We start from the raw sequence: 7,313 nt of genomic DNA on the forward strand, positions 1-7,313 counted from the left end.
CCCACCCCTCTAGGTGGTCACAAAGCACTGAGCTGATCTCCCTGTGCTATGCAGCTGCTTCCCACTAGCTATCTATTTTACATTTGTTAGTGAATATATGTCTATGCCACTCTCTCACTTCGTCCCAGCTTACCCTTTCCCATCCCTGTGTCCTCAAGTCCATTCTCTATGTCTGCATCTTTATTCCTTTCCTGCCCTTAGGTTCTTCAGAACCATTTTTTTTAATTTTTAGATTCCATATATATGTGTTAGCACACAAAAATATGGAATGCTTCACGAACTTGCGTGTCATCCTTGTGCAGGGGCCATGTTAATTTTCTCTGTATTGTTCCAATTTTAGTAGATGTGCTGCCAAAGCGAGCACCACAGGAGAGTATTTGTATAATCTTTGAGTAGGAAAGATCTTACTTTAATGTGATCCTATGAACAACAAAAACAATTTATAAACATCTTTACTGGAGTATAATTGCTTTACAATGTTGTGTTAGTTTCTGCTGTATAACAAAGTGAATCAGCTATATGTATATAATATCTTCATATCCCCTCCCTCTTGCATCTCCCTCCCACCCTCCCTATCCCACCCCTCTAGGTAGTCACAAAGCACTGAGCTGATCTCCCTGTGCTATGCAGCTGCTTCCAACTAGCTATCTATTTTACATTTGGTAGTGTACATATGTCAATGCTACTCTCTCACTTAGTCCCAGCTTACCCTTCCCCCTCCCATGTCCTCAAGTCCATTCTCTACTTCTGCGTCTTTATTTCTGTCCTGCCCCTAGGTTCATCAGAACCATTTTTTTTTTTAGATTCCATATATATATGTTAGCATACAGTATTTGTATTTCTCTTTCTCACTTACTTCACTCTGTATGACAGTCTCTAGGTCCATCCACCTCACTACAAACAACTCAATTTCATTTCTTTTTATGGCTGAGTAATATTCCATTGTATATATGTGCCACATCTTCTTTATCCATTCATCTGTCGACAGACACTTAGGTTGTTCCGTCTCCTGGCTATTGTAAATAGTGATGCAATTAACATTGTGGTACATGACTCTTTCTGAATTATGGTTTTCTCAGGGTATATGCCCAGTAGTGGGATTGCTGTGTTGTATGGTAGTTCTATTTATAGTTTTTTAAGGAACCTCCATACTGTTCTCCACAGTGGCTGTATCAATTTACATTCCCACCAACAGTGCAAGAGAGTTCCCTTTTCTCCACACCCTCTCCAGCATTTACTGTTTGTAGATTTTTTGGTGATGGCCATTCTGCCCGAGTAAGGTGATACCTCATTGTGGTTTTGGTTTGCATTTCTCTGATGATTAGTGATGTTGAACATCCTTTCATGTGTTTGTTGGCAATCTGTATATCTTTTTTGGAGAAATGTCTATTTAGGTCTTCTGCCCATTTTTTGATTAGGTTGTTTGTTTTTTTTGACTTTGAGCTGCATGAGCTGCTTGTATATTTTGGAGATTAATCCTTTGTCACTTGCTTCGTTTGCAAATATTTTCTCCCATTCTGAGGGTTGTCTTCTCATCTTGTTTATGGTTTCCTTTGCTGTGCAAAAGCTGTTAAATTTCATTAGGTCCCATTTGTTTATTTTTGTTTTTATTTCCATTTCTCTAGGAGGTGGGTCAAAAAGGATCTTGCTGTGAGTTATGTCATAGAGTTGAATGAAAATTTTAAAAGGGAATTAAAATGACTGCACAGCAAAAGGATCATTTAATAAAAAACATATTTGACAAATAATTGAATTTCTCACTTACCACAGGCACTAAAATTGGAATCACTGAGAAAGAGATAAGACAAAAGTGTTCAAAACTTCCTCCTGCAGGTAGTAGAAGCAGCGACAGCAGCTGGGCCTCCCACACCATCCCCACTATGGAAGCCCCAGGGAACAGACTGGGAGGAGACCCAGAAATCCTGAAATCAAAGGGTCTCTTCCACAGAGGAAGGTACTGAAGCCCAGAGATGGTGAGTGACCTGCTATTGGTCAAACACAAGCCAGACATCACTTTTCAGTTTCTGTTTTTACCCATGAGCTCTCATAAGAGTCAAGACAGTCCTGAGAACCATTCTTTTCCCTCTGCCACTGGATCACACGGAACAGCAATCAGGAGATTCAGGCTTTTGGTTAAATTTCATAAGGAAATTAGTCATGCCCAGGATCAAAGTATAACTAATAACTCGCTGTAACTTTATTGACACCTTAGGTATCTGCATGGTCACCACAGTATCTCACAGATAAAAGGGGACTAGCTTTATGAGCCCCAATCGCCCCTAAGGCACACTTGGAATCCCAGGGACCAAGGTGAAGGTAGGTGTCAATTTCCAGTGTGTGTGCTGCCGGCGCAGTTTCTCTCTGACCCCAGTGGGATGTCCTATACTTCATCCCAGTCTTCACAACGGCTACTCAGAGGTGGCATCAGATCCCACAGGGTAAGGGGTTGTCACCTGTTCTTCTGACCCACTGGCTATAGATCAGGGGTTCCAACAACCACCTCCTTGGATTCAATTAGTTTGCTAGAGCAGCTCACAGAACTCAGAGAAACACTGTATACTTACTAGATCACTGGTTTATTAGAGAAGGATACAACTTAGGAACAGCTGGATGGAAGAGAGGCCAAGGGCCTAAGGGCCTCGTTTAGGGAAAGGGCGTGGAGCTCCTGCGCCCTCCCCCAAACCTCCACGTGTTCACCAACCAGAGCTCTGGGGTTTTATGGAGGCCTCATCACAGAGGTGCAATTGATTAAATCTTTGGCCATTGGTGATTGAACTCAATCTCCAGCCTTTTCCCTCCACAGCGGCTTGTAGGAGGAGGGGGAAACTGAACTCTCCAATCACACGGTTGGTTCCAGCCCCACCCCCAGGTAAGGTCCAAAACTCACTTCATTAACATAACAAAAGACACCTTTGTCACTCTTATTTAGGAAATTCCAAGGGTTTTAGTAGCTCTGTGCCAGAAAAGGGGACAAAAACCAAATATATGTATTTCTTTTCCTAAATCACAATATGACAAAAGATATCTCCCAGGGTTCAGAGCAACTCCAAAAGTCTCAGATGGCTTGGTTTTCCAGCTTCTCCCAAGCACCTGTACCCCGTCTCTGGGTGCTTTATGACCTGACCAGTTTGTCCATACTGGTGGAACATCTGCATTCCCCTTTCCCAGCCTACTTTATGTCTTCCTTACAATGATGCAATCACACCGTTCATAAAAAGCAGGTGAGAAGACAGCCTGCCCCATGTTGGGGTAAGCTGTAAACTACAGCGGTGGTTTGGCAAGAAACCACATCAGTGAGAACATCTTGTCTGTTTTGGTCCCAGCCGGCAGGACTGAGAGAAGGCAGCCACCCCGGGGCCCCGACCCCACTCAGCCAACCCGGGTAGGGCATCTGCTGAGGACTCACTGCTTTCTTCTTCCCTCTCCCCTCCTACCTTGATGTCACTGGCTTTGTTTTACTTCCCCACCTGCTACATATGTTTATTGACTGTGCACAGAGGCACTGGGACTCCAAAGGGACCTCCATTCTACAGAATCAAACGTTGTCAGGCACAAACCCTAGTACTGAAAAGTCACTATAGAACCAATTACACTTGTTGGTATGATGGTGGCATACCAGTGGTCTGCCACTGCTCACAATCACTGCCAAAGTCCCGTGTGGGATCTGATCTCTTTCAGAGACAGTCAACAAAGTGCAAAGATTTAAACACTTCTTCTGCAGGTACAGACATTTTTTTAATTAATTTTTACTTTATATTGTAGTATAGTTGATTTACAATGTTGTGTTAGTTTCAGGTGCACAGCAAAGTGGTTCAGTTATACATATACATATATCGATTCTTTTTCAGATTCCTTTCCCATATAGGTTATTACAGATTACTGAGTAGAGTTCCCTGTGCTCTACAGTAGGTCCTTGTTGGCTACCTATTTTATATATAGTAGCATGTATCTGTTGACCCAAGTACAGACTTTAACCTTTGCTGATTCTCGAATCCTCAGGATTCTAGCTCTGCCCATGCCTTTGCTTTCCACTTCTCTGTCCACAGGCTTCAGAAACTAGACCAACTGCTCCTCCGCAACTAGACATACAGAATCTGCCTGTCCCTTCAAAGGAAGCCAAATTTCTGACCATTCCTGCCAGGTTTGTCTTAATAGACCCTTGCCATCAGCTTGTAAATATCCTTATACTCCAGCTGGCTGAAGGACTACATCACTGCTTTGAAAATACGGGAAGCTCTCCCCACTGGCCCAGGGTGATGTATTACTTCTTCTGCGATTGGTACCACACAGGCGAACACCTAGTATGCGCTGCTTCTCATGGCTTTGTCTTTGATCTTTGACTCTGTTCCTCCTCGTTGATTTCCACCATTACTGTTGTTCTGGGTGCCCTTTGGTCTTTGCCTCAATTCCTCCTCAAAATCCCACCTCAAAGATGAAGAATGCACAAATATTGTTTGGGCACCGTCAACATGGACTACAACAGCGATAGTGGCTGATGGGGCCAGACATTTACCATAGACCAAGCCCTGCTGAGCACCTTACTTGCATCACTTCACTCCATCTTCACAGGAATCCCATATGCTCAGCTTTTCTAAGCACCGTAGGTAAGTGTCTTAGTTTGGGTTCCCCCAAAGCAGCCCCTGATGTGAGGATTTGGGTATCAGTAATTTATTTAGGATTTAGGAGGTGGTACCAGGAAATAGAGTAAGACAGTGATGACCTGGGAAAGGGGAGGTAAGAAAGCCGTGAGGGTGCACTATATGTGGGCAACCACTGCCAGCAGCTGGGCTCAGTCCTCTGGGGGCTTCTGAGAGACTGTGGGCTGCACACAGAATTATTCCACCAAGAAACAAGGAATCTGGAAGCTATCTACCAATTCCCATCTTTTATTGACGGAGGGTCATCCTGGCAGATTTGACTCTTTGGAGAATGTCCAGGACACGAGGACAAAGCCCTCACCTATGGCAGAGCCAAAAGAAGCACGGGAACTCTGTAGCTGATTTTGGAGTGGGCCGAGGTCATATGGATGGGCCACTGATGGTGTCTGCTTGATAATATGGCAGAGAAAGAAGAAAAAGGACAGGGATGACAACAAACAAGATCTGATCTCATCCTAAGTTTATAAGAATATCTATACACCCTTAAAAGAATTTAAAATTCATACATTTCACATAGAGAACAGACTGGTGGGAGGGGGTTGGGGGAGGGATGGAGCGGGAGGTTGGAGTTAGCAGATGTTAGTTTTTTATATAGAATGGATAAACAACAAGCTCTTACTGCATAGCACAGGGAACTATATTTAATATCCTGTGATAAACCATAATGGAAAAGAATATTGTAAAAAAGAATGCATATATATATACATATATATATATATGTATAATTGAATAACTTTGCAGTATAGCAGAAATTAATACAACATTGTAAATCAACTATATTTCAATTTTTTTTAATTATAAAAATAGAAAATGTATCCTTTTAATAACTGTTCATTGAGATACCACCATGGTTCCTACACTGGGGGTATAGAAATAAGCAGAACAGTCATCAGCCTCATGAATTTTACCTTCTAGAACAATTAAGTGCTAAACAAGTGTTGCCATCCAGAGGTCCACAAAAGCCAGAGAAGGGAGATGAGTGTGAGCTGAGATGGGCAGGAGGGCTTCCTGGAAAAGGTGGGCTTTCTGTCATCCTTGAAGAGGCCTGGATAGTGAAGGGAGCTCTGGTACTGATTGTTCCCCTAAGTTAGAGCTTAGGACAATGACCACCACATCACCACAAGGAATCTAGCCCCTCGTGTGCCCTGGTTCTCCCTGTGAAGTTTCTGTGTGATACTCTCCACATGAGGTCTCTGGGTCAGGCCCTGGAGATGATCAATGCTACCCGTAGGGTCCTTGGTCCTGGTCCTTCCAAATCCTTTCCTGCTTGACAGCTCATTGACCTGGTTTGTGAGTAGAGGCCTGGACTTGGAACTTTGAACCCACTTTGCTTAGTTTTTGTGTTCAGAAGTGGCATTTCAGACATGAGAAAAACCTCCAGCTAGTCCCTAACTGGCAAGTGAAACCCACAGCAGCCTGCCAGGCTGCCTCTTGCTGTCATTTATAGATGCTCAGTACCTCATACAGAGATTAAGTATGGAGTGATTTGGTACCCACGACGCATCCGTGTCTGTCACTTCTTTTTTGGGCATTTTGTTGAAGTCTCTGGTGCCTCCACCTGCTTTTTCTCTAAGTCACCAGCATGTTCCTGTCAACCCCGAAAGTGTGAGACCCAGGCTTGTCAAACCAGCTTCTGAAGGTGACACCCACCCATCCTGCCTTGTCACTCTTAGGTATTGTGATTGCCTGTCACACAGACACTTTAGCACCCAGCAAACCTCATAAGACACCCACTCCCTCTGTCCCTGGTCTGGCCTTAGAGGAGAGAGATTGGGCCATCCTGAGGATGGCAGAGCAGGGCAGGCCTGCTGGGAGAGATGGCTGATATCCCTGTGCACCATTGGCCGCTCAGCCAAACCATGGCAGTAGCGTCATACTAATCTCTCCACCTCCTTTCTGAGCTCCTTCTGAATAAATCTGAGTCCTTCCTGGCCAGGACCTACAAACCTTCACATGACCTCGCCCCTCCAACTCTCTGATCTCACTTTGGACCACTGCCCCAACCCCTCATTCTGCCCCGACCGCTCCTCCATCAAAACAGGACATTCCTGCCCAGGAACTCTGCACTTTCTGGTCTCTCTGCCTGGAACACTCTTCCCCAGATGCCTGCATGGCTCACGCACTCACTGCTTCATCTAAGTCTCTACCCAAATATCATCTCATCCAGAGGTCTCCCTTGAGCCCCCTGTAATACCCAGCACCCCCCTCCACTCTGCAGCCCCCAAACCATATTCCATGTTCTGCCCTGGTGTTATCACACATTGTTGCTTGTTTGTTTCTCCTCATAGTGTCTGCACCAGGGGCTTTGCCACTTCCACTCACTGTTCTGTCACCAGTACCCAGAACAGGGCTTGTCACATAGTAGACCATCAATAGATATTTGTCAATGATTAAAAATAGGGATTTAGTGAGTGTATGCATGTTAAAGGGACTGAACCTAGAGATATGACAACTTGAATATTAAATATTTACAAATTCACCCATACAGATGTCTCTCCCATTGTTTTACTGTGATAGAATTTTCAAGCAATTCTGGCAAAGGCAATTGTCCATTGAATCTTTTGGGAAAATGATCAATCTTATTAATAATTAGGGAGCTGCCAATTAAAACAGTAATAAGATTTTCCAACTCTTTTAGTCACCAATGCTGGGAAA

General features: G+C 44.0%; 1 non-coding gene across 1 annotated transcript; it reads right to left on the reverse strand.

Moving 5' to 3' along the window:
- Nucleotides 1-257: 257 nt before the first annotated feature.
- On the reverse strand, nucleotides 258-364 carry LOC117196538 (U6 spliceosomal RNA). Its single transcript, XR_004476774.1, has one exon. It is a non-coding gene; the product is annotated as a U6 spliceosomal RNA (small nuclear RNA).
- Nucleotides 365-7,313: the final 6,949 nt, after the last annotated feature.

Source organism: Orcinus orca, chromosome 10 (assembly GCF_937001465.1).
Source record: "Orcinus orca chromosome 10, mOrcOrc1.1, whole genome shotgun sequence".
NCBI classification, from domain to species: domain Eukaryota; kingdom Metazoa; phylum Chordata; class Mammalia; order Artiodactyla; family Delphinidae; genus Orcinus; species Orcinus orca.